At 40.0% G+C, this 26,630-nt stretch overlaps 1 long non-coding RNA gene and 1 pseudogene across 4 annotated transcripts in view; one reads left to right on the forward strand and one right to left on the reverse strand.

The window, feature by feature from the left end:
• Nucleotides 1–26,630, forward strand: part of LOC147576789 (uncharacterized) — a 139,671-nt gene that overhangs the window by 40,466 nt on the left and 72,575 nt on the right. For 3 of the 4 annotated variants that reach the window (XR_015241139.1, XR_015241138.1, XR_015241140.1), the window contains one exon: nucleotides 5,357–5,866. The exons of the other annotated variant lie outside the window; for it this stretch is intronic. This is a non-coding gene — a long non-coding RNA (uncharacterized LOC147576789). Of the gene's footprint in view, nucleotides 1–5,356; nucleotides 5,867–26,630 lie in introns of those variants that run through there. 4 annotated transcript variants of the gene reach the window in all.
• On the reverse strand, nucleotides 15,847–16,469 carry LOC147576790 (large ribosomal subunit protein P1 pseudogene; annotated as a pseudogene).

Consider the following 26,630-nt stretch of genomic DNA (forward strand, 5'->3'; position numbering starts at 1 on the left):
TAACCCTTCCCCAAATAAGAAAGAATTCTCCTACCTGACAACCTGCAAACTGGGACATCAGCTCTTCCTAGTTCTACAGCAGCTTCCAGTGTGAGACTCAAACTGGGACACTGGCTCTACAGAATGTACATCCCTCCTCCCCCTACCCCCCCCCCCAACATGAACATTATTTGTTCTGTTTCTCTGGAGAACCCTAACTAATACAGTCCCTAAGACCAGGTCCTACCTAATAAAGAACAACCACAAATACTGTAAGTATCCCTTCAGGATTGCAATCTCTCTGCTATAGAGCCAGCCATTTATCTTACTCAGCACAGTACCCAACTCCTCCAATCTTAAGCCTTTATATATAGGTTATTCCCCTGGGTTTCATTCATCTTTATGACTAAAAAATGTTCCCCCATTGAACTCTCCAAGAGCCTGCCCCAAAGACAAAATCCAGCTCTCAATCTTAGTGAGACTGAGAAATACTGAAGTCCAAACTCAGAGCACTCTGCTATATGCACAGAACTTCTCATATATTCTTTGCATACGTCTCAAATCACTGAGGACTTCTCAAGTTCTCCTCATCTAATTCCATCTAAGGCTTTTTATGCAACTATACAATTTCTTCTATAGCTTAATATTGCATGTGTGTGGCTTTGTAAAAAAATTAGCCTTGTTTAATTAGGACTCAGCACATATCCTCCAAAGTTTAAACAAATGAGAGCTCAACCAAATCAGACTCTTCAAAGAGTGTTTCTAGGTTAGAAAGGGCCACACTACTTCCCCTGACTCTGTGCTTGACTTTCATCTTTACTTTGGGTTTCTGTTTTCCAGATTCTCTATGTCACCACATCACCTGGTCATGCCTCACCCAAAGCTGTGTGGTTCCCCTTTAAAATTTTCAGTGTGGACAAAAATGTTTTCCCTTGGCATAACTAAGACAGGCTGGTATTTTCAAGAACAGCTTTACTAAACATGAGGGAAGCAGAAAACAAATAATTACATAAAACATACACCATATAAAAATAGCCAAGTTTCCAACTGCAGGTTTCTGTTTCTAAAAATTCTATTAGAAGTAGGAAAGTTTTACTGGGCCTCAATCTCATTTACCCCTTAGTCAACCACATCCCTTATTTTGCTGTATCCTGTCTGGACTCCTTCTCTCCTACCTTCAACACTTCATCTATCCCTGAACCCTATAATCTTGAGCTGCTTGCTTGGTTTTCTTAACCCGTATCTCAAAGAAAAAAATACCCAGTAACTTACTTTTAAAACTAACATTCTCCTGGGGCGCCTGGGTGGCTCAGTCGGTTGAGCGTCCGACTTCAGCTCAGGTCATGATCTCACAGTTTGTGGGTTCGAGCCCTGCATCGGGCTCAGTGCTGACAGCTCAGAGCCTGGAGCCTGCTTCGGATTCTGTGTCTCCTTCTCTCTCTGCCCCTCCCCCACTTGTGCTCTATCTCTCTCTGTCTCTCAAAAATAAATAAATGTATAAAAAAATTTTAAACTATCATTCTCCTAATAAAATATCCTGGACTCCCAAAGACCTGCCAAAATGCCTGCTTACAAGAGATTTTCAAGTTTTAATGTTGAAGATTCACAGGGTCTCAAACATTACCTCTTCTCAATATTGATATTAAATCAGCATTTTAAAAAAAGTACATTCTAGGAAATAGTTCCTGGAATAATGAATATTCTTGACAATAGCAGATAGCATTCTGAGCTCAAATAAATTTGAAGAATGTTGGGTTAAACTAAGTTTCAGTTTTCTCCAATACATAATTTCTCAAATCATTTCATGCAGTCAGCCAATTCTTTGTGTGTGTGTGTGTGTCTTTTTTTATGTTTTAAATTTACATTCAAGTTAGTTAGCATATAGTGCAACAATCATTTCAGGAGTAGATTCCTTAATGCCCCTTACCCATTTAGCCCACCCTGCCTCCCACAATTCCTCTAGTATCCTCTATTTGTTCTCCATATTTAAGTCTTTTATGTTTTTGCCCCCCTCCCTGTTTTTATATTATTTTTGCTTCCCTTCCCTTATGTTCATCTGTTTTATATCTTAAAGTCCTCATATAAGTGAAGTCACATGATATTTGTCTTTCTCTGACTGACTAATTTCACTTAGCATAATACTCTCTAGTTCCATCCACGTAGTTGCAAATGGCAAGATTTCATTCTTTTTGATTGCTGAGTAATACTCCATTGTATACATATACCACATCTTTTTTATCCATTCATCCATCAATGGACATTTGGGCTCTTTCCATACTTTGGCTATTGTTGATAGTGCTGCTATGAACATGGGGGTGCATGTGCCCCTTCGAAATAGAATACCTGTATCCATTGGATAAATACCTAGTAGTGCAATTGCTGGGTCATAGGGTAGTTCTATTTTTAATTTTTTGAGGAACCTCCATACTGTTTTCCAGAGTGGCTGGATATCCAGATATCCAGAGTGGATATCTTCTTTGGAGAAGTGTCTATTCATGTCTTGTGCCCATTTCTTCACTAGTTTATTTGTTTTTTGGGTGTTGAGTTTGATAACTTCTTTATAGATTTTGGATACTAACCCTTTATCTGATATGTCGTTTGCAAATATCTCCTCCCATTCTGTCGGTTGCCTTTTAGTTTTGTGGATTGTTTTTTGTTTTCGTTTTTGTTTTTGTTTTTTGGGTTTTTTTTTTTCTGTGCAGAAGCTTTTTATTTTGATGAGGTCCCAGTATTCATTTTTGTTTTTGTTTCTCTTGCCTCTGGAGACATGTTGAGTAAGAAGTTGCTGCGGCCAAGGTCAAAGAGGTTTTTGCCTGCTTTCTCCTCAAGGATTTTGATGGCTTCCTGTCTTACATTGAGGTCTTTCATCCATTTTGAGGTTATTTTTGTGTTTGGTGTAAAAAAGTTGTCCAGGTTCATTTTTCTACATGTCACAGTCAGCCAATTCTTCATGAGCACCTATTATGTGCCAGGCACTGATCCAGGCACTGAGAAAATACTAATGAAGAATGAGCAGAACGTATAAAATCCTGGCCCTGCCTTCATAGAATTCACCTTCTAGGTAGGGTTCACCAAGAAAAGTGAATGAACAGGCAAGCAAATAAGATTTTCAAATAATGGTAAGGACTCTGAAGACATTAGGCGGTGATATTATAGGGAAGAGCTGGAAGTGGGGAAACCCAGCAGGCAGAGGGAACAATGAGTCCACAAGACTCAAGGCAAGAGAAATTTCGGCATATTGGAGGAAGAAAAAGAGACTCTGTGGCTGGAACTGAGAAACTGTATGGGAAACTGTATGCATGTGAGAAGGTATGATCTTACAGGCCATGGTAAGAAGGAAGATTTGATCATTGGTGCTATGGAAAGCAAGATGAAGGGTCTTAAGCCTTAGCACACTGTCATAATACAATTTGAAAAAGAAATCTCTTTGGCTGTTGCATAGCGAATGGAATTGAAAGGCCAAGATTACAAATGGAGACCAATTAGGAGCCTCTCACAGTAGTTCACCTGGGAGACGATGATGGGGTTGGCAGAGCAGATAGATGTGGATGGCTTCAGCATGTTTTTCAGGAGTGGAGACAGCAGCACTTCCTGATGGGTTAATGTGGGAAATTGGAGACCAGAGAGAAGACAGTGATGACTTCTAGTTTTGGGGCTTGGGCAGTTAACTACATGGTGGTATTATTGACAGAGCAGGGAGAGACTAGGGAAGCAAAGGCTTACAGGGGTGAAGGAAATCAAGAGATTGTTTTATCCACATTAAGTTCAAGATACCAATTACACATATAAGAAGCGCTATCAAGTAGACATATCTTACATATCTATGAGTCTGGAGCTTAGGAGAAAGGTTTGTGATATAAATTGGGAAATCACTGGCATAGAGATGGTATTTAAAGTCATGGAACTGGAGAGATCACCTAGGGAGAATGTAGGGATTCTAAGGCCCAAAGCCAAGCCCTGAGGCACTTTGAATTGAGAAATCTGGTGTAAAGGAAGAGCCGCAAAGAAGACGTTTAACACGTTCATGTACATTAATGACTCTTTAAGAAGTGATAACAGAAGTCAGCATTTCTCAAACTTACTTGATCTTGGAAACTTTTGTCACATGGCATCTCACAGGGATAGGGTCCCAAGGAAAATATTTTGGGAAACATTGTTCATACCCTTCTAGCTGCTAATATATTAACTTCTAAGGTGACATAGGCAAGTCTTTTCCCTCTAAGTGGAGAGGTATTTCAATGAAAGCCTATCAGTTGCTAAGCAAAACACTCCCCTGATGATCTAGGCCAAAAAATGTACCTGCGGGAAACACACATGAGCCAAATGCAGTAAGGAGGAAGGAAGGCTGTTGCATCATTGCTTTACTGAGCCAAACCTCACATGCTGGCCATTTTTGCCTTGTTACATTAATAATAGTTATTTTGGTGGAAGAGTGAGATTGAAGGTCTGAGGAGAGGCCCAGGATTAAATGCTCTTTTTTTGGTGAATTATGTAACTTTTTTCAGAATGCTAGCATTTGGGTGTTTCTACCTGTGTACACTATACCAGAGTATCTTTTGATGCTCTGGAAAGAGTTAATTTAGATAAAGATTTTTCTCTATTTTCTAGTTAGTTGTTGTTTTTTTTGTTTGTTTGTTTTTGTTATAAACAACAGAAACTCACTCATGCATATTATTGGGATCTAAGGCAGCCCTAAGGACAGGTTTCTCTCTAGGACCCCTTTTTCCCTCCTCTTCTCTCTCTTCTTTCTCTGCCCCACCCACCCATAGGCCAGAGGCTGTCTGGTCTTTGATAGTACCTTTGAGACTTCTTGCTTTATAGGTATGCACTATGAAATCATAATAAAATCCTCTACATTTGTATAGCACAGTCTAAGTAGACCCACATGTTATGGACTGAATGTTTGTGTCCCTGTAAAATTCATATGTGAAATCCTTGATCTTTGTGAGGTGGGGCAGTAACTGGGAGTCAATTAAGTCTTGAGCATGGAGCCCTTGTGAATGAGATTAGTACCCTTACAAGAAGAAACACAAGAACAAACTGATGGTCATCAGAGGGGAGCAGGGTGGAGGAATGAACAAAATGGATGAAAAGGAGTGGGAGATACAGGCTTCCAGTTATGGAATGAGCAACTCATGGCAATAAAAGGTACAGCATAGGGAATGTAGTCAATGGTATTATAATTCCTTTGTATGGTGACAGATGGTAGCTACACTTGCAATGAGCATAGCATAATGTATAAACTTGTTAAATCACTATGTTGTATACCTGAAACTAATGTAACATTATGTGTCAACTATATTCAAATTAAAAAAAGAAAAAAAAAAAAACAAGAAGCAAAGTAAAAAGAGAGATGATCTCTCTCTCTCTCTTTCAGCTGTGTGAGGATACAAGAAGAAAACAGTCATTTGCAAACAGGAAGAGTTCCCTCACCAGACACTAGATCGGGCCTGGATCTTGGACTTCTAGTCTCCAGGACAGTGAGAAATAAATGTTTGTTGTTTAAGCCACCCAGTCAGTCTATAACACCCTAAACTAAGAGAACACAGTCTTGGAGGTTTGCTTTAAAAATGAGGAAACCAAGGCCTAGGGAGGAGAGACAAAACACAGTGTGGAAGGACTCCTAGATTGCTTTGATAAACCTAAATTGTACTCTTGTGTGACTGTAGGCAAGTTTGTGACTAGGCCTCAAATTCCTCTTCTGCAAAGGGAGAAGACTGAGAAGCGGTAAGTGATTTTCAAGATGCGTTTTGAGGCATTTACAGTCTGCTTTTATGATTTTGAGATGGAGTGTCTTGGCTGAAGTCATACAGTGTTCTATCACCTGGCCCAATGTTTTGTTTTATGACACCACACTGAGTTTCCATTAAAAAAATTTTTTTATGTGAACTAATTTTTCTTATCTATTTGTATTGCTATGAAAATACTACCAGAAGGCAGCATTGTACAGTGCATAAGCATAAGCTTTGAAACCAATTGGACCTAGGTTTGGATGTAGGTCTACTTTTAGCTCTTGTGACCTTGGAGGAGATACTTAACCCCTTCTCAGCCTCGTTTTGTCATTGTAAGAAAACTGTGTATAATACCTGCCTTATAGGGTTGCTGATTAGATTGAGATTGTGTCTATAAAGCATCACGGTCATAGCAGGTACAAAACATTCTTAGTCCAATCAGGCTGCTAACAGAAATTCATTTCTCATAGTTTTGGAGGTTGAGAAGTTCAAAACCAAGGCTCTGGCAGATCTGGTGTGTGGTGAGAACCAACTTCCTGGTTTTCAGATGGCAGTAAAAGGGCTAACTGGTTCTTGGCCTTTTCTTATAAGGGCACTAATCCCATTCATGAGGGCTCTGCCCTCATTACCTAATCATTTCCCAAATTATGCCCTGCTTCCTAATACTATCACATTGGGGATTAGGATTTCAGTATATCAATTTGAGGAAGATACAAACATTCAGTCTGTAGCACATTTCACATCTCCCTCCTTCTTAATGATTTGAGGAGATAAGGAATTACGGCAAAGAGTTCATAAACCAGGATGGAGATGGGGCATGCATTTTTTCTATAAGTAATATTTATTCAGGAAAACATTTTAGTTCAATCAGTCTTGTTGAAAGCCTTTTCAAAATATTAGTCTGTGCTCCTCCTTTGGAACACTCTGAATATAATTGGATCTTTCTTGATGACTGAAGACCTTGCCATGCCTCAGGCTTATTATTCAGCTGTTTGGATAAATATGCAGAAGGTGCAAAACTTAGTTGGAATGTGTTGAACTCAGGAAATCTTCTAGAAGTTTGTTGTTTATTTTGAATTGAATTCTTTGTTAACAATTTTATCGTGGTCAGACTTCTAAATAGTGTAAGCATTCCATTTGTAGATGTGTAGATATTGGATATTGTGTTCTGGTTAAACAAATGATCAACAGATTTTTTTTCTTTTAATGACTTCTTTGTTAACAGACCTGAACCAGGAATCATCTTTAACATGTGGAAATATGAAGGCCTTTGAGGTCTTAAGGAATGGATACCCTAATGGAGGGAGGGGCAAAACATAAAGTCATAAAAAAATAACTATAACAAGAACCAAATGAAAAAGATAAGTCTTTATAAAGAAATCAGTACTTGAAATGGGACTTGAACCACATAGGATTTGGGCCAGTTGTGCTCATTGCTAAGGGAATGATCTTTAAAGTAGAGAAAATAGTTTGAATAAAAGCACAGGGATGGGGAATCTTGGGGTATATGCATAGGACGATAAATTGTTAATTCAGAGATAATTAAGGTTAGCAAAAGATGCTTAGTTGGGATATTTCTGGTTTTTGATAACATGTGTTGAATATCCAAATATCTTGAAAAGTGTTTCTTAGGTTCTTATATGGTTGTGGGAAACTCTGATCTACCATATATTCTTTTGTAAGTTATTTTATCTCTGTGGGCCTATGACATATAGGTCACAAAAGAATTCATAGGGCTTCCAATTTGCCTGTTGTTAGAGGCCTAGAATCATTTCATGGACACCACAGATGTCTAGTAGAGCAGAAAGCCCTACCAAAATCCATCTGCCTATGTAGAAGACAACCTTTAGAGCCACAGGATAGGTCATGGGTTTGGATCTTCATTGCCCCTCCTTAAACACCTCAAGCCGGGAGTGTGGAGGAAGGAGAGAAACAGGTTTCTCTAATCTCCCCACTTGCCTCACCTGCCCCTCATTTGCCAGCCCAGCGCTATGCCCACTCCCATCCCACACTGGCTTATTAAAAACAAGGTCACTTTCCTCAGAGGGAAAGACACCCTTTCATCTACTGGTCAATGGACTTACATACTCCTTTGTGAAAGTGGAAAATGAGACAAAGAAGGGAAAAATCTGTGCAGGACCCTGGTGTTATGGGACATAGTCTGCTTTGTGGAAGCCATCACTCCCAGCAGGAAAAAAAAAAAAAAAAAAAAAAAGCATGACATAGCAATGTGTATATTTCATATTAAATTAATTGGGCAGTGAGCCCCTTGTTAAAAAATTGCTGGATAGACAATCTCATTAACATTTCCAAGTATTGATTGACTCTGATAAGTAAGGAAAAGAAAGATTGATGAGATTCCCAAACTCAGCATTCCACATGTAGAGCAAAGCAAGACTATGCCAGTGAACATGACCTTTTGCTTTTTAAGGAAACAGACATTCTATCCTGGCCACCAAATGAGGAGGACACTTAGTATTACTCCCTGTATGGGGCCAACGCTCCCTTCTAATTTTCTCTTTTTTGTTGTTTTTCCATATCTGACTTCTTTGTTCCTGCCCTTTACCCTCAATCATAAATGTAAGACCGCTCACCTAATAATGAAAAACTCCTTTCCTAATAAGGCACAGGGCCAGAGTGGTAGAATTGGAAGGAAACTCAGAAGCATTGAATTCACCCTTCTGGTTTTTGAGATAAAGAAAGTGAGGCCCCCAAAAATAAAGTGGACTTACTGAGTATGGAGATGGTAGGGATGGAAGCAAGTGGTGGTTCATGTAGTGTTAGTCCGTTTACAGGGTGTTATCACATACGTGATCTCATAAAAACCTTTGATGTAGGTGATATTATTATGATTTTTTTTTACAGGCGAGGAAACTGAGACCCAGAAAATTCTCCCAAAAAGGGAAAGTGCACTTTCCCTTTTCATCAGGGAAACTGCCATGACAAAACCTAGTAATTCTGAAATGCCAAACTCTGCTCTGAAGGGCAAGGCATTCAAAGATTGAGAAGATGCTGCCCGTGTGCTTACATCTGTTAGGGGCATGTTGTCAATCTTCCCACAAGGCTACACGCAGGGCACCCTAATGCTGTTGAAACATCACCTGACCCCTGCAAGGACTGAGTTTCATATAGCCATTTGATGCCCTCTAAACATAGTTATGTGGAAACCCTAGAAAAGGCCAGCTCTTCTGCAGAGGTATCTACATCTTTAAACCACCCAAAACTAAGAGTCTCTGTAATGTGAAAGGTGAATGAATTAAAGTTGTCTCAAGATTATGAAGGCATTCATATGATTTTTGTCTTTCTCTGACTAATTTCACTTAGCATAATACCCTCCAGTTCCATCCATGTAGTTGCAAATGGCAAGGAAAAAAAAAAAGATTATGAAAGCATTCAGACTTTAATTGGGAACAGAGGCAGGATGGGGATGAACTCTTCTCATCCTTTTACTGTTCTTTGTGACTAGCACCCACCTCTATGACCCTGCCTTTTCAAGTGGCACTGACAAGTATCTACTCTTTTTTCCCCCGTTTTAGTCATGTAGAAAGAATCTGATCACCAACTAGATCATACTTTCAGGGATGGTGAAAAAATCACTTGGAACTTCTGTTCATCTAAGATAAGGGTCAGCAAACCACGGCTCACAGGCTAACTGCAGCCTGCTGCCATTTTTGTAGGCTCATGAGTTAAGAATAATTTTTACATCTTTAAATGGTTGAAAAAAATCAAGAGAAGAGTAATATTTCACGCCATGTGAATCTAATATTAAATTTAAATTTCAGTGGCAATAAAATTTTACTGGAACGCAGACACTTTTATCATTTACATCTTGTTTATAGTTGCTTTTGTGCTGCAACAATGGGGTTTGGTAGTTGCAACGAGATTATATGGCCTGCACAGCTTAAAAATATTTACTGTTTAGCCTTTAACAGAAAATCTTTGCCAGCCCCTGTCTAAGAGCACTAATCACACTGTATGAGACTGGTTCTATTCCTATCCACCTCCTAAACTAGACTTTTAAGCTTATGAAAGGCTCCACTGTGCTTAGAATGAAACTCTACTTTTGGTTGGCACTCTGTACATGTTTGTAGGATGAAAAGAAAAGTGAATAAATGATGTGGGCTTGGGCAAGTCAGTTCCCATTTCTGGGCCTTGGTTTCCCCTTTTGTGAAATGAAAGAGTTGGCTAACATGACATTGGTCTCGTCTAGCTCCCGTCTAGCTTTAAGGTTACTGCAGCCAAAAATAAATATTATGCTCAGTTCATTGAATCTTCTGTTTTATAACTTCGGGTTCTCCCTTAGTGACTTTCGGAATATTGGCTGGTTTCTCAGGTCTTTCAGTACTGTGAAGGGGGTACCCTTACTAGCTAACTTTACTGGAGCATTTGATGCTAGTGCTGTGTGCATTGCCTACCATGTGAAAATTCATTATAAATCAGCAACTTCCTTTTCTTCATGGCTGCCTGTCTTATGTGAGTGTAGCAACATGAACAAATTTCTCAGGGCCTGGTCACTATTAAGAATCTGAACATGTGGATAAGTCTCAGAGAGAACACACTCTGGATTTATGGCCCCCCCTTTCCCCCTCCATCAAGATGCATCCACATGGCCTAGAAAACAGCCATCTGCCATCACTTAGAAAAATCTCACTACTTAGAAAAATTTAGTACTTGGAAAATAGTGGCATTTTCAAACCAAATGGATATAAAAGTTCTCCTCAAAACCTCTTAAGTACACAGGGCCATGTTCTCAGGTGGTGTTTAGTGGACACCGTCATGGCACAAGGCTGTGGCCTGATATGTTATCAGTGGGATTTGATTTGAGTAGTTATCCTGCACTGTTTCCTCCCAGAAAGGTAATTGTGTCTCCCCAACCCCATCACTATTAAGGGGACAGAAAATCTTAGAATCCAGGCACATATGACATGAGGAAACATGCTTACAGCAAATATGACCCGATGAAGTCTTCCTGTGCAGCAGCCAAGACCAACCCTCATGCACCAGATGAAATTTGTTTTCTGGATTTTTCTGTTGCCTTTTCTACTTCTTCCCCCAGGTTGCTAACACTGTCCATTCTATCTCAGACCTCTGCTATGATGTACCAGGCATGGGAAATACTCAAGCTTTTAGTTCAGTATCTCCTTTCCTTTTCTCTTTTAAATGAAGGATAGAGAGGTATAGTGAAAAAGTGTAAAGCACTTAGAATCATATTAGTCTGAGACCCAATTCCTCCACTCATTGGTGGACTCTCAGTTCTTATTTGCTTAATGAAGATAATACTTATTACCTACCTCTACTTATCACCCAGAATCCCTTACAGACAAGGACCATGCATTATTTATTCTTCTTTTTGTCTTGCAGTACACAGTACATAGCATGCAGTAGATCCTTGACAAGTGTCTGAGCAAAATTGAACTGACTTTATACATAATTTTACATGGATCATGACATGTGGAGTGTTTGAGCTAAAAGGAATTCAAAGACCTCTTCAGTTCACTTGTAGCAAATAGGAACTTCTCACTTCTGTGCTAAATGGTCCAAACAGTCACCATTTTCTTTCCAGCTGAGTGTCTTTTTTTTTTTTTTCCACCTGAACTTCACAATTTTCAACAAAGTTCTCTGGAAGGCCACTACCATTTGACCGATATTATCACTGGAGGGAAAAAAATTTTAGGTACAATTCTGGATTGAGTTCAACTTCTACTTTATGAATGAAAAAACCTAGACCTAGGGAGTTGATATGATTTGCAAAGGTCACAGGACTAATTGCAGAGTTAGTTGGAACTAGAATATAGGTCTCTAGGTTCTTTATCCAGTGCTCTATCTACTACATGACATTTGTGTTCTGATATAAGTCTCAGTGCCTTCCAGCTAGCTCTGGAGGAAATGTCTAGCAAGGACAAATGAATGTGGGAGAGGTAGGTATAAAGGAGGGCCTTAGAGTCAGGTAGCTGTCTCCCTGTCAATTCAGAAGGTAAGTTATTCAGCAACTTTCACTGAAGGCCTCTTTCAGGCAAAGGTGTAAGGCCCCAGAGATCTAGATGAATGAAATGAGGACTTTGCCCCAGGACTTATAGACCTGTAAACAAACAGTGAAAAATAAAACAGGATGATAAGTGAGCTAACAGAGATATGCTTAGAGCCCTCCAAGGGCCAGAGGGCATGACCCAGAGAAGTCAAGAATGGCTTAACTGAGGAAGTAACTTCTGAGCTGATTCTTCCAAAAAGAGTTATAGTTCTGCAAAGCAAAGAAAGGAAAGGGTGTTCCATCAGAAGGAATGGTCTAGAAAGAACTTGGCACACAGAGAGACTAGCAAAAAGTTCTTCATGGAAGGAACATCAATGTGTGGTAAATGGGGGAGGAGAGGGGAGGAAATTAAGGGCAGTGTCAGGCAAGGGACCTGGAGAGATAAGCAAAAGCAATCTGCTTTGAAGGAGTCTACAAAGGGTGACAAGACATATATGTAAACAATTAAAACATAGGCGAGAACGATCCAGTACTTTTCAGACCACCAAAGGAAGTGCAGGGGAGTCAGAGAAGGGAGACATGATTTCCCACTAGGGGTTACAGAGACTATATCACTGATTAGTCAGGCAGAGTTAAAAGTTAAAATCAATTTGAATTTTTTGGGATTCAAATAGAAGTTAAAGATCTGCAGTATAATTACATACCCAGTCATGTTCTTTTTGGATCGTATCTTTAACTTAATGAACCACATCCTAAATCCCAACACACTGCCCAGTGGCTTCCCCCTTCCCATTATATAACATGTTGTGTATTTCGTTCACCATTCTATCGCCAGCACCTAGAACCATGTCTGGAACCTAATAGGTATCAAATAAATATTTGTTGAACCAGTCTTTCAGTTGATGTGTTTCAACCACATACACTAGATTTTTCAATGTCTTTAAAATACCCTGTCTTTGGGGCAGCTGACTGGCTCACTGTGAAAAGCATCCAACTCTTGATCTCAGGATTGTGAATTCGAACCCCATGTTGGGTGTAGAGATTACTTAAAAAATAAAATCTTAAAAAAATACTCCTGTCCTTTAGTTGCCATTAGTATGACTGTATTTGTAATACATCTAGAGTTCTGACTTAGAAAATATGGTGACAAAACTCATAGACACAACATAAGAAAACTTCATTCTCGTCAGAAACTCCCTATGCCAGGGGAGTATTTGGAAAGGAGGTGGGAAGAGAATGTAGTCTTGTGTAGAGCACACCATTTCTGGGCTGGAGGCCTCAGCCGCTCCCTTCTGCATGGTTGGCTGCCCATGTAGTCTCAGACCAGGGCAGCCCCTCCATCTCGTTCTTTGCTCGCTGAACACACAGGCTTGGGAGTCTTGGATGAAAGTAGAAAGCATTAGCATCTTGGAAAGAATGTAGCTGGGGTGCTTGTGGCCTCGTTTGGGTCTTTCCAAACAAGTTTCTGGCTCTTCTATTGGGAGAGAGAATCTTCCACATCTGCAGAGATGAAGGAGTGTGTTGTTACAAACTTAGCATCTTCCCAACACTCCTTGAAATATAACATTTAATATGCTTGATTATCACTATCAAATGGATCATCAGTGAAAACCATTACCAACCCTATAATGTTCTTCCTTTACTCCTCCTTCTCTCCTTCCTTTCCCCCTCCCCTTTTTCTTCTTCTTCACCTTATTCTTCTCTCTTTCCTCCTCCTCCTCCTCCTCCTTCTCCTCTCCTTCTTCTTCTGTCCTTCCATTTTTGTTTAGTTTTATATATTCAAATGTCAAAATTACTGGGTGCGCATAGACTTATTTGTTTGTTTGTTTGTTTGTTTATTGAGTTGAGGAAGAGGCTTGTGTTGTATCCTGTATCATGACTTTTCACAGTTTATCTCCATCTCCTGGAAATTTTTGCATCCCTTCTGTATTTAGAAAGCAATAGAGAAGCCTGTCTTAATGGTTTCACCATTCTCCCATTCACCCAAAATATAACTCCTTAGAACTATGTCCTCCATTTTTCTCACCACTTCATTCTTTTTATTTTGTATTTTTTAATGTTTATTTTTGAGACAGAGACAGAATGTGAGTGGGTTAGGGTCAGAGAGAGAGGGAGACAGTATCGGAAGCAGGCTCCAGGCTCCAGCTGTCAGCACAGAGCCCGACGCGGGGCTTGAACTCACAAGCCGTGAGATCATGACCTGAGCTGAAGTGAGACACTCAACTGACTGAGCCACCCAGGGGCCCCCTCTCACCACATCATTCTTGAGTCCTGTTAATACTACCCCAAAGTATTCTCACATGTATCTCCTCTCATCTGGCACCTTGACACTCTCAATCTGGGTTGTTCCAACAGCTTCTTAACTGACCTCCTTGACTCCAAGATCTAATCAGACCAGCCTTTGCTCTACTCCCTAAATCATGTTAGACTGTGACACTGTCTTCCTCTGAAGTCATGGGTGACTCCTCATCATATAGGGAATAAAATACAAAATCTTGGGCATGCTATTCAGGACCACACTGAGTCTTGACAGTGCTTTACCAGCCAACCTTTGGAAACGAAAAATCATTAACAGGAAAAATAAATTTATAAAATAAACCAGATATATTACATAAAAAGTGTTGCCCAAAAATCCACTGCAAAAAAAATATGTGAATACATGTAAATAGATAGGTAGATGTGTGTGTGTGTATATATATGTATGTATATGTGTTTGCACAGTGTTGTAAGTGATTATTAAGGTTTCTAGGCAAGCCCATAAAAGTCTATTGAATATATAATTGTAGGCAAACTACTATGCGTGTGCAATTTTTTAAAAATTACTCAGCAATGCTAATAAATACTACAGGAAAATCACTAAAATTTTAAATTATTTTTAAGAAATAGATCTTGACTACTGGCCCTTGGGATGACACGATGGACAGACAACTCCACTTGTCTTAATAAGTAACATAGGGGCGCCTTGGTGGCACAGTCGGTTAAGCGTCCGACTTCAGCCAGGTCACGATCTCGCGTTCCGTGAGTTCCAGCCCTGCGTCAGGCTCTGGGCTGATGGCTCAGATCCTGGAGCCTGTTTCCGATTCTGTGTCTCTCTCTCTCTCTGCCCCTCCCCCATTCATGCTCTGTCTCTCTCTGTCCCAAAAAATAAATAAACGTTGAAAAAAAAAATTTTTTTTTAAATTTAAAAAAAATAAGTAACATTAACTACATGCTTACAATATGCCAACCCATGTTAGAAGACCTTTGCAAGCATTAGCATTTCAAGTATTTGTTGTCACAACAACCTTATAAAATAGGTATCATTTTCCCCACTTAACAAACAAGGAAAGTGAATCACAGGGAAGTTAAATAACTTTCCAAGGTCACACAGAGAGTGGTAATGGAGGAATCTGAACTGAGGCAGTTTGGTTCCAAAGCTCTCAATCTGAATGACAACCCTAGATTAAGAACCACTAGAGAGTCCTCTGGAAGAGGCAGGGCCAGTTAATAGTGGGGGATGCACAGGAAGTGTCTAAAGCTGACAGCAAGTGACTGGCTAGGGGCAAAGCTGGGTAGTCAGAATTGGGTACTGGGTATATGACATTTTGTTAAGGTCATTTTGATGCTAGTGCTATTTTGACATTCACACTTAATTCATTTCTATGAAGAATAAAGCATTAAACTTTCAACTTTTAAAAAATCATCAAGTACTCTGTGCAGTAGAAACTGATCCTAATGACAGGATGAACTGAGTCTCATCAGCGATTCAAGGCTAGAGCTGGAGTCAGAGATGTGGTGGGAGATGATGAAGCCTAAAAATGGGGTAGGGTTGTCACACACATTTGTTCATTTTCTTTTTAAGTGATTGGCTTGATAATTTAGGATTACAGAATGTCCATGGTGTCAAAGTGTTCTCAAAAAAAAAAAAAAAAAAGAGAAAAGAAAAGAAAAGAAAAAGGCTCTACTTCAAAAAAGGACTTGCAGGAGGAAGAGGTTAAACAGTGAGTGCTAACCACAGCCTGCTTTGGGCAGAAGCAGAAGGAAGCCTCCAGCCAAGTAATGGAAGGAGAGTCTCTTTCTGTTCTGGTTGTCACAAAGGGCAAAGAATCAAAACATCACTTTTGCAATGGATGAGTTTACAAAATTGCAGGAAGTGTGACAAGACTTAAAAGACAATACACATTTTTTTTAAGAGTTCAGCTTTTCACTGGACAGGTTACAGAAGAGGTTAGTCAAAAAACCAAAGCCCATGTCATCATCACACTCTTCCGATTCTTCTTTCTTTGCTTCCATCTCCTTCTCGCCAGCTGGGGCAGCGGTGGTGGAGGGGGTGGGACCTCCCGCTGGTGCAGCGCCAGCTGCTGGGGCAGGTCCACCAGCCCCTACACTGCAGATGGGGCTCCCGATGTTGACACTGGCCAGGGCCTGCCTTTGCAAACAAGCCTGGCCAGAAAGGTTCAGCATTTACACCTGCTGCTTCAGTGAGGGCGTTGTTATCCTCTGTGACTGTCACTGCATCATGGTACAGGTTGAGGGCTGAGGAGATGCTGGCGAGCTGTGAGAAGGAGGCTATGGGCCGGTGAGCACTGAGCGGGTGCTGCTGGGCACAGTGCTAGTCACCGGATGAAGTGAAGGCCTCACCCCAACACACACTTAGCTTCCCCAGAGAGACCCAGGACCTTAGTGGCAGCTGAGGAAAGGCAAGACATATTTGTTAAACATCTTTGTACAGTATCTTTTTGCTGTGGAGGATTTCCCATCTGAAAATTGGGATTACTTGAGAAAGTGGCATCACTTCTGGTATTATCCATGGATCAAGACAAAGTATTGTGAGATAACGAGGGTACAGAGCCGGGTTCAATTCTGGGCTCTACCATTTGCCAACTGTATGTCTTCAGGCAAATCTCAGCCTCTCTGAACCTCATTTCTTGCTTTCATTGATTAAAAGGGAGTAATAACATTACTTAAGTCTTGAAGTTGTTGTGGTCCTTGAATTGTGCCTCAGCTAGTCAGCATTCAGTAAATATTTATCAAATGGCAAGAGTGGTTAGTAGCATTACAGCTGAATATTTTATTTTGCTTTTCTCTATTTCTTAAATTTTCTACCATAAAATTTTGCTTTTGTAATTAGAAACAAAAACATATTATTTTATTTATTTGTTTGTTTGTTTGTTTGTTTAAGAAAGAGAGAGAGAGAATTCCCAAGCAGGCTCATGCTCCACACAGAGCCTGATGCGGGGCTTGAACTCACAACCCTGGGATCATGACCTGAGTCAAAACCAAGAGTCAGCCATTCAACCAACAGAGCCACGCTGGTGCCCCAAAACTTAATCTTTAAAAAATTTTTTTTCAACATTTATTTCTTTTTCAGAGAGAGAGAGAGAGAGAGAGAGCAGTTGAGGGGCAGAGAGAGAGAGACACACACACACAGAAACCAAGGCAGGCTCCAGGCTCTGAGCTGTCAGCAAAGATCCCGACACAGGGCTTGAACTTACAGAGGCCAAAGTCAGATGCTCAACCGGCTGAACCACCCAGATGCCCCTAAACTTACTCTTTTTTAAAAATGACAGATGCAATTTCTCACATTTTCACATTTGCTCTCCCCACCTTTGTCTCCTTCATGTCCCTTTCTGCTATATATAAAAACGGGTCCTCTCCACACAGCAATATTCAGAAGATGCTATGAGATGTCAGTTATTCTCTATACTCCATCATGGCTTTAAGGGGGTCAGCTCAGTGAGCCCAGACCTGCAGCAAGGCTGAGATCAGTGGTAGTTCAGTGCCATGGTTGCTCTGTTCTCTTCATTACACATCGATCTCCATCCTGCCATTCCCTCAGTCTCTCAGTCTGCTGGATGCTCCTAGCCCCTGCCAGGCCTTAGGGAGCTCCATTTTTTTTTTTTTTTTTTTTTTTTTATTCTACTGGTTTCATTCATTCAGTACCAAGGCCTAGAGACAATGACAAGATGTAGGAGTCAAGCCTCGCATTTGGTCTTTGGAAACCAAGGAGAGTGTGGGTGAGGGTATTAAATAAAGCAAAGTTCTGGCAGAAAACCAGCTTCTAATCTTGAAGTATCCCCTGGTTCTCTTCTTTTCTTTGTAATTTTAGGTTTGTGGGTCCCAGATCTCCATATTTGCCTTCTGGAGCTGCCTTAGCAATAAGAAAAGATACTCATCTTTTTAAAGCTGAATTACACCAGCTCCTGAAACATTCTTGCATCAGGAAGCATAACCAGGGGACTCTGTCACATTTGAAGCTACCTGGTCTGCCCACGCTCTCATGCAGTGGGCTTATTCTCACACAAGGAGGTAGGGGAAGAGCCTAAGGGCCAGGATCTTTCTGAGTGTGTGGCCTTTTCCGGGAGTACAAGGTATGGTTCATCAGCTTCCTCTCAAAAGCCACTCCTGCTTGCTGGTTCCTATTTCAGCAAACATCACTGCCATCCACCCAGCTGCCTAGGTTAGAAATCTACAAGTTGTCCTTCACCACCCCCACCCCCATTTCACACCCCATGTCCAATTACTGCTTTAAGTGGCCCTTGAAGTCATTTGCTTTTCTCCATTTCTGCTGCTAGTTAAGACAACCATGCCCTCCTGCCTCTATAACTGGTATCCCCTAGATAGGATAGTTGTTTGAATGCTTGATAGCCCCAGATGACATCTAGAGAGGATAAGGAACATGTAAAGATCACACAGGCAGTGACAGCAGATTCAGAGGAGAATCCAGGCTTTCTGGTCCCAAGTTAAGCACTGCTGCTGGAAACTATGTGTTCACTGTATAGTTGACCTTTCAACAATGAAAGGGTTAGAGCCAACCTCCCACACAATTGAAAATCTGCATATAACTTTTGACTTAAAAATTACTAGTAGCCTAGAAGCCTTGTTGATAGGATAACAATCATTTTTTATACTATGGTATTATAACTGTACTCTCACAATAAAGTGAACTAAAGAAACAAAAATGTTATTAAAATCACAAAGAAGAGAAAATACATTTATAGTACTATAGTACTCTATTAATTGAAAAAAAAAAACTGCTTGTAAGTGAACCCACACAGCTCAAACCTGTTGTTGTTCAAAGGCCAACTGTATTGTTTTGTTTTGTTATTAGGTTTATTTATTTATTATGAGAGAGAGAGAGAGCGCGTGCACTTGTGCATGCTGTGAGCAGGGAAGAGACAGAGAAAAGGAGAAAGAGAGAGAGAGAGAGAGATTCCAAGCAAGCTCTGCGCTTGTCAGGGCACAGCTGGGTGTGGGCCTTGAACCCACAAATTGTGAGATCATGACCTGAGCTGAAATCAAGAGCCAGACGCTTTACTGACTAAGCCACCCAGACCCCCAAGGGTCAACTGTATTGTATTGAGATCTTGATTGGTGCTAGACAGATTAAATCATTGTCTCCCTCTGGGGTTTCTCCAGTGTCACCTCCAGGGGTGACTTCCCATGTTGGATTATGGTTTTCAGCCTAATTTATGTCCACATCACTCCTGTACATTCTCAACTGCAGATAGAGTAGGGCATTTCTTAGAGCCCTGCCAGCCCTCTCATTCCAGCATTCGACAAGTTGGCTTCTGCATGGTCTACTCACAAATAGCTTGTGAGCTAGTGAGGCCAACAGAAAATACACACATTGAAGCATTTCTCCCAAGGAAAAGATTCTGTGTGAGTGCAACATTTAAAACACAAAGTGGAAGGACGCCTGGGTGGCTCAGTCGGTTAAGCCTCCAACTTTGGCTCAGGTCATGATCTCATGGTTCGTGGGTTCGAGCCCTGTGTCGGGCTCTGTGCTGACAGCTCGGAACCTGGAGCCTGCTTCAGATTCTATGTCTCCGTCTCTATCTGTCCCTCCCCTGCTTATGCTTGCTCTCTCTCTCTCTCTCAAAAAAATAAGCATTAAAAAAAAAAAACCACACCAATAAATAGAAATGCTTCCCTCTAGCATTTCCATATAGGAAAGGGGAACAGGAAAGGTGATCTGGTTCAGCTTTCATTCCTAGCACACTCCATAACTTCTTGTGAAGTCAATGCTCAGAGCATGATAGGTTCCCCAGTGTGCCCAGGATTCCAACTGATTCATTTAACACAGGTTACTAAAGGTATACTATGTGCCAGACATGGTGCTGGGTGCACGGAACACAATGCTGTATCACATAGACAAATATCCTGCTTTAGGGGACCTTATAGGCTAATGGAATCTGACCTAAGCTATTACCTAATTTTCTTTTAAATATATTCTTACCTGGATATCATCTTTACAAATTTCAAATACATGATTATAGAATCATAATATTCTAGGAGATAAGAAGGAGATATTCATTTAGCCTAGTGTCTTTCACCCCTTAGCCAATGCTTAAATCCCTTTTACAATATCATTGTCAAATGATCATGTGGTCATTTGCCAACAATGGGATTCACTACCTCCAAGGTGATCTATTTCTAAACAGCACAAGGAGTTACAATGTTCTTCCCTATATCAAACCAAAATTGGTTTCCCTAAAGTTTGCAGTGCATTCTGGCCTTTGGGCCTACACACTCAGTCTCTTCTGCTCTGAGTCGGCCTTGGGTATGAAAGTATGGTTACTATGTCCCCAAGGCATTCTCTTCTCCAGACCAAACATCTCCATTTCCCCATAAATACGGTTTCAAACTTCTTCTCTGGTCAGATGGCCAACAGAGCTACTTCTTCGCATTCTGTGAAAGCATGAAAAGCATCTTACATAAACAATATTATTCGCCTTGATTCTCCCATGTTAAGCTCAGAGATCATGTGACCATAAAGCAAATTTCTTCCAACCCTGCAATACCGCATCTCATCCATAATTCTGCAGATAGATTTGAAACAAGCAGGCCAACTTTATTATTCACAAACCAGAGCAATACTATTGAGCTGTCAGGATTGTTGTATTAAAAGTGATAATGAATGTTAAATATTTCAACAAATATTGATGTAACACCCATCATGTACTGGACGCTCTGCTAGACTCTGAGTATAATACAGTCCTGACGATGATAGGGAAGACCTTTACCTTTATGGAGCTTACAGCCTAGAGACTGAATATGAGCAGCTCTCCAAAGGCCATATGGTTTAACCTGAAGCCAAGCTCAAACTCTCCTAGAAGGCGGTTTGAGTTCTCCCTTCCACTGACCTAAGCTAGAAGCTCAAAAATGGTAACACTGTTATGATTATCATCATAATGAACATAGATATAACCACATTAATGCCAATAAAACCTTTGGGTGTTATAATTTCCTTATGAGAATAATGCTTTTAGAAAGAGAGCAAAGACCATTCATTTCTTATGAATAATAACCATTATATCTCAGATTGTCTCATTTTCTCCTCCTAGAAACCACATATTTCCTATAAATCAAGGAGTTTTATAATAAATGATCTGAGTTAGCTTCCACACAGTGACTGTTTATTCAAATCTGGATTACTTGAGCAAACCGAATGAGAGATTCTACAGTGCAGAACAGCTTCATCAAGGAAGGTGCAGCTGCACTTACAGGTACAAAGCCAGACCCCCTTCCCCCTTCCATCTGTCTGCTGGAGCGATTATCCTGTCTGTAAAGTCGTCTTCAGCCATCTTCTTACCCAGCACGCTATGCATGACAGGGTGTGCTTCCAACATCAAAGAGGCTTTCAGTTTTTCCAAAAGCTGTGTCTTCAGTTCCTTATTTTATATCATAATTTTTTCAGCCTTTGGTCAAGCAGCTGATAGAAATGGAAGAGTTATTTATTGTAAAACATATAGTCGCTGCATATTTAAAACCATTGATCTTCCTGTTTCTCTGTTACCATCAGATAATCCACCATCTTGGGTGGGGTGAACATGAAACCACCACATAATATCTCACCAGGGGAGGGGAGTGACCACAGGATGTCATCATCTGTGTCAGAAGAGTGGCAAATATTTAGCAAATATCTCACATTTGCATATCTAAGAAGTGCTCCACGTCAACACCATACTGCTGAAATAAGAGTTAAAATCTTTTTCATTAAGCCTCCTCCACTGACCCTATATGCTGACAAGATTTTTTTTTAGTACTATTTATGTTTTGGTGTATTAATCATACTAATATTTATAGTGACTAATACTTGTTATCTACAATTAGCCTAGCATCCTGCTTGGCATGTACTTTATCTCGGTTAATCCTTACAGCAATCTTTTGAGGTAAGAATCTCCTCTTTTTTCATGTGAAAAACTGGTTCAGAGAGGGTAGGTGGCTTGCTCAGGCTAATTTAATTAATAAGTACAAGTGCTAGGCCCAGTAGAGTGCTCATGTCCTTTTACTCCCTTAACCCACCACCCCAAACACACGAATCCCAATCCAGAGTAGAGGGTGCCACGCTCAGAGCGTCCTTCCTTGCCTACTTGTTCACTCCCTCCCATTGTTTGTGTCCTTTTCTATCCCCTGCATAGCATTTCAGTTCCTGCAAGGGAAAGAGAAGTCATTAATCTTTGTGTTCCTCTCCAGAGACCACAGCATAGTAGCTCTCAATAAGTACATTTTAAGTGAAAACATACACAATGCTATCACTAGAACTCCTGACTCCTACTTCAAAATTACAGAAAGGCTTGGGAATGCAAGCTGGTGCAGCCACTCTGGAAAACAGTATGGAGGTTCCTCAAAAAACTAAAAATAGAACTACCCTAAGACACAGCAATTGCACTACTAGGCATTTATCCATGGGATATAGGTGTGCTGTTTCGAAGAGACACATGCACCCCCATGTTTATAACAGCACTATCCACAATAGCCAAAGTATGGAAAGAGCCCAAATGTCCATTGATGGGTGAATGGATAAAGAAGATGTGGTATATATATATATGTGTGTGTGTGTGTATATATATATATATATATATATATATATATATGTATATATATATGTATATATATACACACACACATATATATGTGGTATATATATATGTACATATACATGGTATATGTGTGTATATATATATGTACATATATATATACACACATATATATATACACAATGGAGTATTACTCAGCAATCAAAAAGAATAAAATCTTGCCATTTGCAACTACATGGATGGAACTGGAGGGTATTATGCTAAGTGAAATTAGTCAGAGAAAGGCAAAAATCATATGACTTCACTCATATGAGGACTTTAAAAGACAAAAGAGATGAACATAAGGGAAGGGAAACAAAAATAATATAAAAACAGGGAGGGGGACAAAGCATAAGAGACTCATAAATATGGAGAACAAACAGAGGGTTATTGGAGGGGTTGTGGGAGGGGGGATGGGCTAAATGGGTAAGGGGCATTAAGGAATCTAATCCTGAAATCATTGTTGCACTATACTCTAATTAATTTGGGTGTAAAATTAAAATTAAAAAATAAAATTAAAAAATAAATTAAAAAAATAAAATAAGTTTAATTAGTGTAGGTGCTACATTTATTTTAGTTTTAATGTATTATTCAAAGTAATTACATGTCAAATGATATGGAGTTTATATATTAAAATTATTTTTGATATGGGGAAGCTTTATTATTTTAAAATTAAAAACAGATTGATCATTAGATTAAAATATTATTATGAAACAATTTTTTGAGAAATCTTAACTGTTTTATAATTCCAAAAATCATTTGATTGTCAACAAGTTGCTTATTATTGGATTTACTTCACCTTTTGTAAGTTTGTTGATAATCAATTTGTGTTTAGATGGGAGTAATTCTATTATGTCTCAATTTTTCATGCATTTTACTTAATATTTTAAACTACACTGTTGATTTATGGCTCTAGGATGAAACTGACCTAGATTTATGTCACAATGTATTTATAAGAGAGGGAAAATATTTTCATCAATGCAAAGGGTATTGTAGTGGGACTAATAATAATAAAATACCCAGTAAGTAGCATCAAATCAAATCAAATCAAATCAAATTGCTCAGGGTAAAAAAAAATTACAGAAAGGCTTTCATTTTGAAATTAATAATGAATCAAAGCATCTTATTGAGCCTGTGTGATAGTAGCCATAGTGACTAAACAATAAAACTGCGTTTTTTATTGCGGCTCCAAACTGCACATCCTTCAGCTGTCTGAAGCCACTTGAGAGGATAAAATCCTCTCATCCTTAGTGTGATCCTCAAAAGTAGTTGAGCAGAGACATGGATGGAAGAATTTGCTGCTCTGCACAAATAAAGAAGTTTCCCCACACTTATAAGAAACTGGTGGGACTCATTGTGCAGAACACATGGGAGGAAAGCTCTCCCCTTTATCCAGGGTTGGCCTCACTTGGAACAGTTGCAGATTGAGAAACAGAGTTCTTGGCATTGATATTTAAGACTCTGACACCTGAAAGTCATCATTCCAATTGGAATGGGAGCAACATGGAACAAATAGGTGTACAGGGATCAGCAAGCCAGGAAAGAAAGACTGACATGGCAATAACAACTCTCCACATTTATAGAGTGCTTCCTGTGTCCCGGGTGCTTACTTACATTATTTGTGTTAATGCTTACAACGGTCTAAGGGTAGGTTCACTTTAAAGATGTAGAAATGGGGCGCCTGGGTGGCGCAGTCGGTTAAGCGTCCGACTTCAGCCAGGTCACGATCTCGCGGTCTGTGAGTTCGAGCCCCGCGTCAGGCTCTGGGCTGATGGCTCAGAGCCTGGAGCCTGTTTCCGATTCTGTGTCTCCCTCTCTCTCTGCCCCTCCCCCGTTCATGCTCTGTCTCTCTCTGTCCCAAAAATAAAATAAAATAAAACGTTGAAAAAAAAAATTAAAAAAAAATAAAAAATAAAAAAAAAAATAGAAAAAATAAAGATGTAGAAATGAAGCTTGGAGGAGTTAAGTAACTTGCTAAGTCTTCTTTGTAGGTAAGTATAGAGCTGAAAGAATTGAACTCAAGTCTCTATGACTCCAAAGTCTAAACTCTCAACCATTCGTGCTAATCATTAACTGCACTTGCCTAACCATTGAATCTGTTCTTGGTGACCAATAATAGAGGCTAAATACTAGACACACTGCATTTTATTTATTGCTTTATTTAAAGCTAAATGTATAGTTCTCATTCTGTAAGATGAATGCTGTCATCCTCAATCTTTTAGCTGTCAACATAATCCCAGGCTACCAACCTTCTCTAAATAAAATACAGGGACATCTGGACTCAGTGTCTTCAAACTGACAATTTTACTGAAGAAACTGATGCCCAGAGTGGGCAGACCAGATAAGCACCAGCCGTTACAGACTTGAGTCTGATGAAAAATACTACTTATTTCACTTACATTTGTAGAATGTATTATGGCTACCAGGCAAGTCATATGTATTATTTTATTTGATCCTATGGAAAATTATGAGGAAGGTAAGGTAAGTAATATTATCTCTATTATACAGAAGGTGAGAAGACATGCCCAGAATGATTACCTTACTAAGTTCTGGTCTTGAGACTCCAAATCCCCAATAAATGAATTAGCTCTTTTAACCCTTCAGTAATATAGATGGAACTGTGCTCAAATATTGACTCTACCACACATCCCTCTGAGTTTTCAGTTTTCTCCTCTGTCAACTAGGAGATGAGAATGTCTGCCTCACAAGATGGTGAAACTAGATGAAGTAATGTAGGTAAAGCCATTTCAATAAAGTAGTGAACAGAACAGATGCAGATCCTGTTCTCATGGGCCTTCTAATCTGGAGTTAGGAGGCAGGGAGTGAAAAACAAACATTCAATGATTACACACTTAACGGTCAAGTTACAATGATCATTAGTGTTATAAAGGGGAGAGATAGAACACCATGCAAGTATACCATAGAGTGAGCCTGCTGTGCGGCTGAGGGAAGGTCTCCCTGGGCAGTGACAGTTAAGCTGAGACCTGAAGGATGAGTGGCAGTTAGTGAGGCGGTGGGGGTGGGGGGTGGGTACAAAGGGTGTTCCAGGCATAAGGAGCTGATTACCGATGAAGAAGCTTGGTGACCTTGAGAATCAAAGAAATGACTTCTGTAGCTGGAGTGTTAGGAGCCCCAGGAAGAATGATGCAAAAGGGTGCTGGAGAAATAGGCAAACTCCAGGCCATGTGGAGCCTCGCATGACAAATTAAAATTTTGAACTTTAACCTAAGAGCAATGAGAAATGATCAAAGGGCTTTAGACAAGAGGCAACATTAAATTTGAGCTTTAAAAAGTCCATTTCTGGGGTGCTTGGGTGACTCAGTCGGTTGAGTGTTGGATTCTTAATTTCAGCTAAGGTCATGATCCCAGGGTCGTGGGATCTAGCCTCACATCCAGTTCTGCACTGAGTGTGGGACCTGCTTAAGATTCTCTCTCCCTCTCTCTCTCTCTCTCTCTCTCTGTCTCTCTTTCTCTCTCTTTCTCTCTCTCTCTCACCTTCTGCCCCTCTACTCCACTTGCACTATTTCTCTAAAATTAAAAAAAAAATTTTTTAAGTTCAGTTCCAAACTAGGGGAAGTCGGGATCTTTTTAAAATCTTTCCTTTCTTTTTTTATTTTTCTTCATTAAAAAAAAATGTTTTAATGTTTGTCTTTGAGAGACAGAGACAGACAGAGTGTGAGCAGGAGAGCGGCCAAGAGAGAGGGAGACACAGAATCCGAAGTAGGCTCCAGGCTCTGAGCTGTCAGCACAGAGCCCAATGTGAGACCCGAACCCATAAACAGTGAGATCATGACCTGAGCCGAAGTTGGAAGCTTAAATGACCGAGCCACTCAGGCACCCCTCCTTTCTTGTTTTAAATAAACACTTCTTTAGTACCCCTTATATTGCAACAGTGATGTAGACTGCGTGTTTGAAATACAAAAAGAAAAGACTTAGACCTGGGCAAGTACCAGCTCTTCCCTTTACTACTTTCAGGATCTAGGACAAGTCACCTCAAAGACTATCTCTGCTCTTGCCACCTAACATGGTTTCTTCTCTTTCTAAGAAAAGTTAACCTCCAAATCTTAAAAGTGCATTTAGAAACAGTGTACACATTTCTGGGAAGCTCAT

The sequence above is a fragment of the Puma concolor genome, chromosome D1 (genome assembly GCF_028749965.1).
Source record: "Puma concolor isolate L17-30 chromosome D1, mPumCon1.1.hap2, whole genome shotgun sequence".
Lineage (NCBI taxonomy): Eukaryota > Metazoa > Chordata > Mammalia > Carnivora > Felidae > Puma > Puma concolor.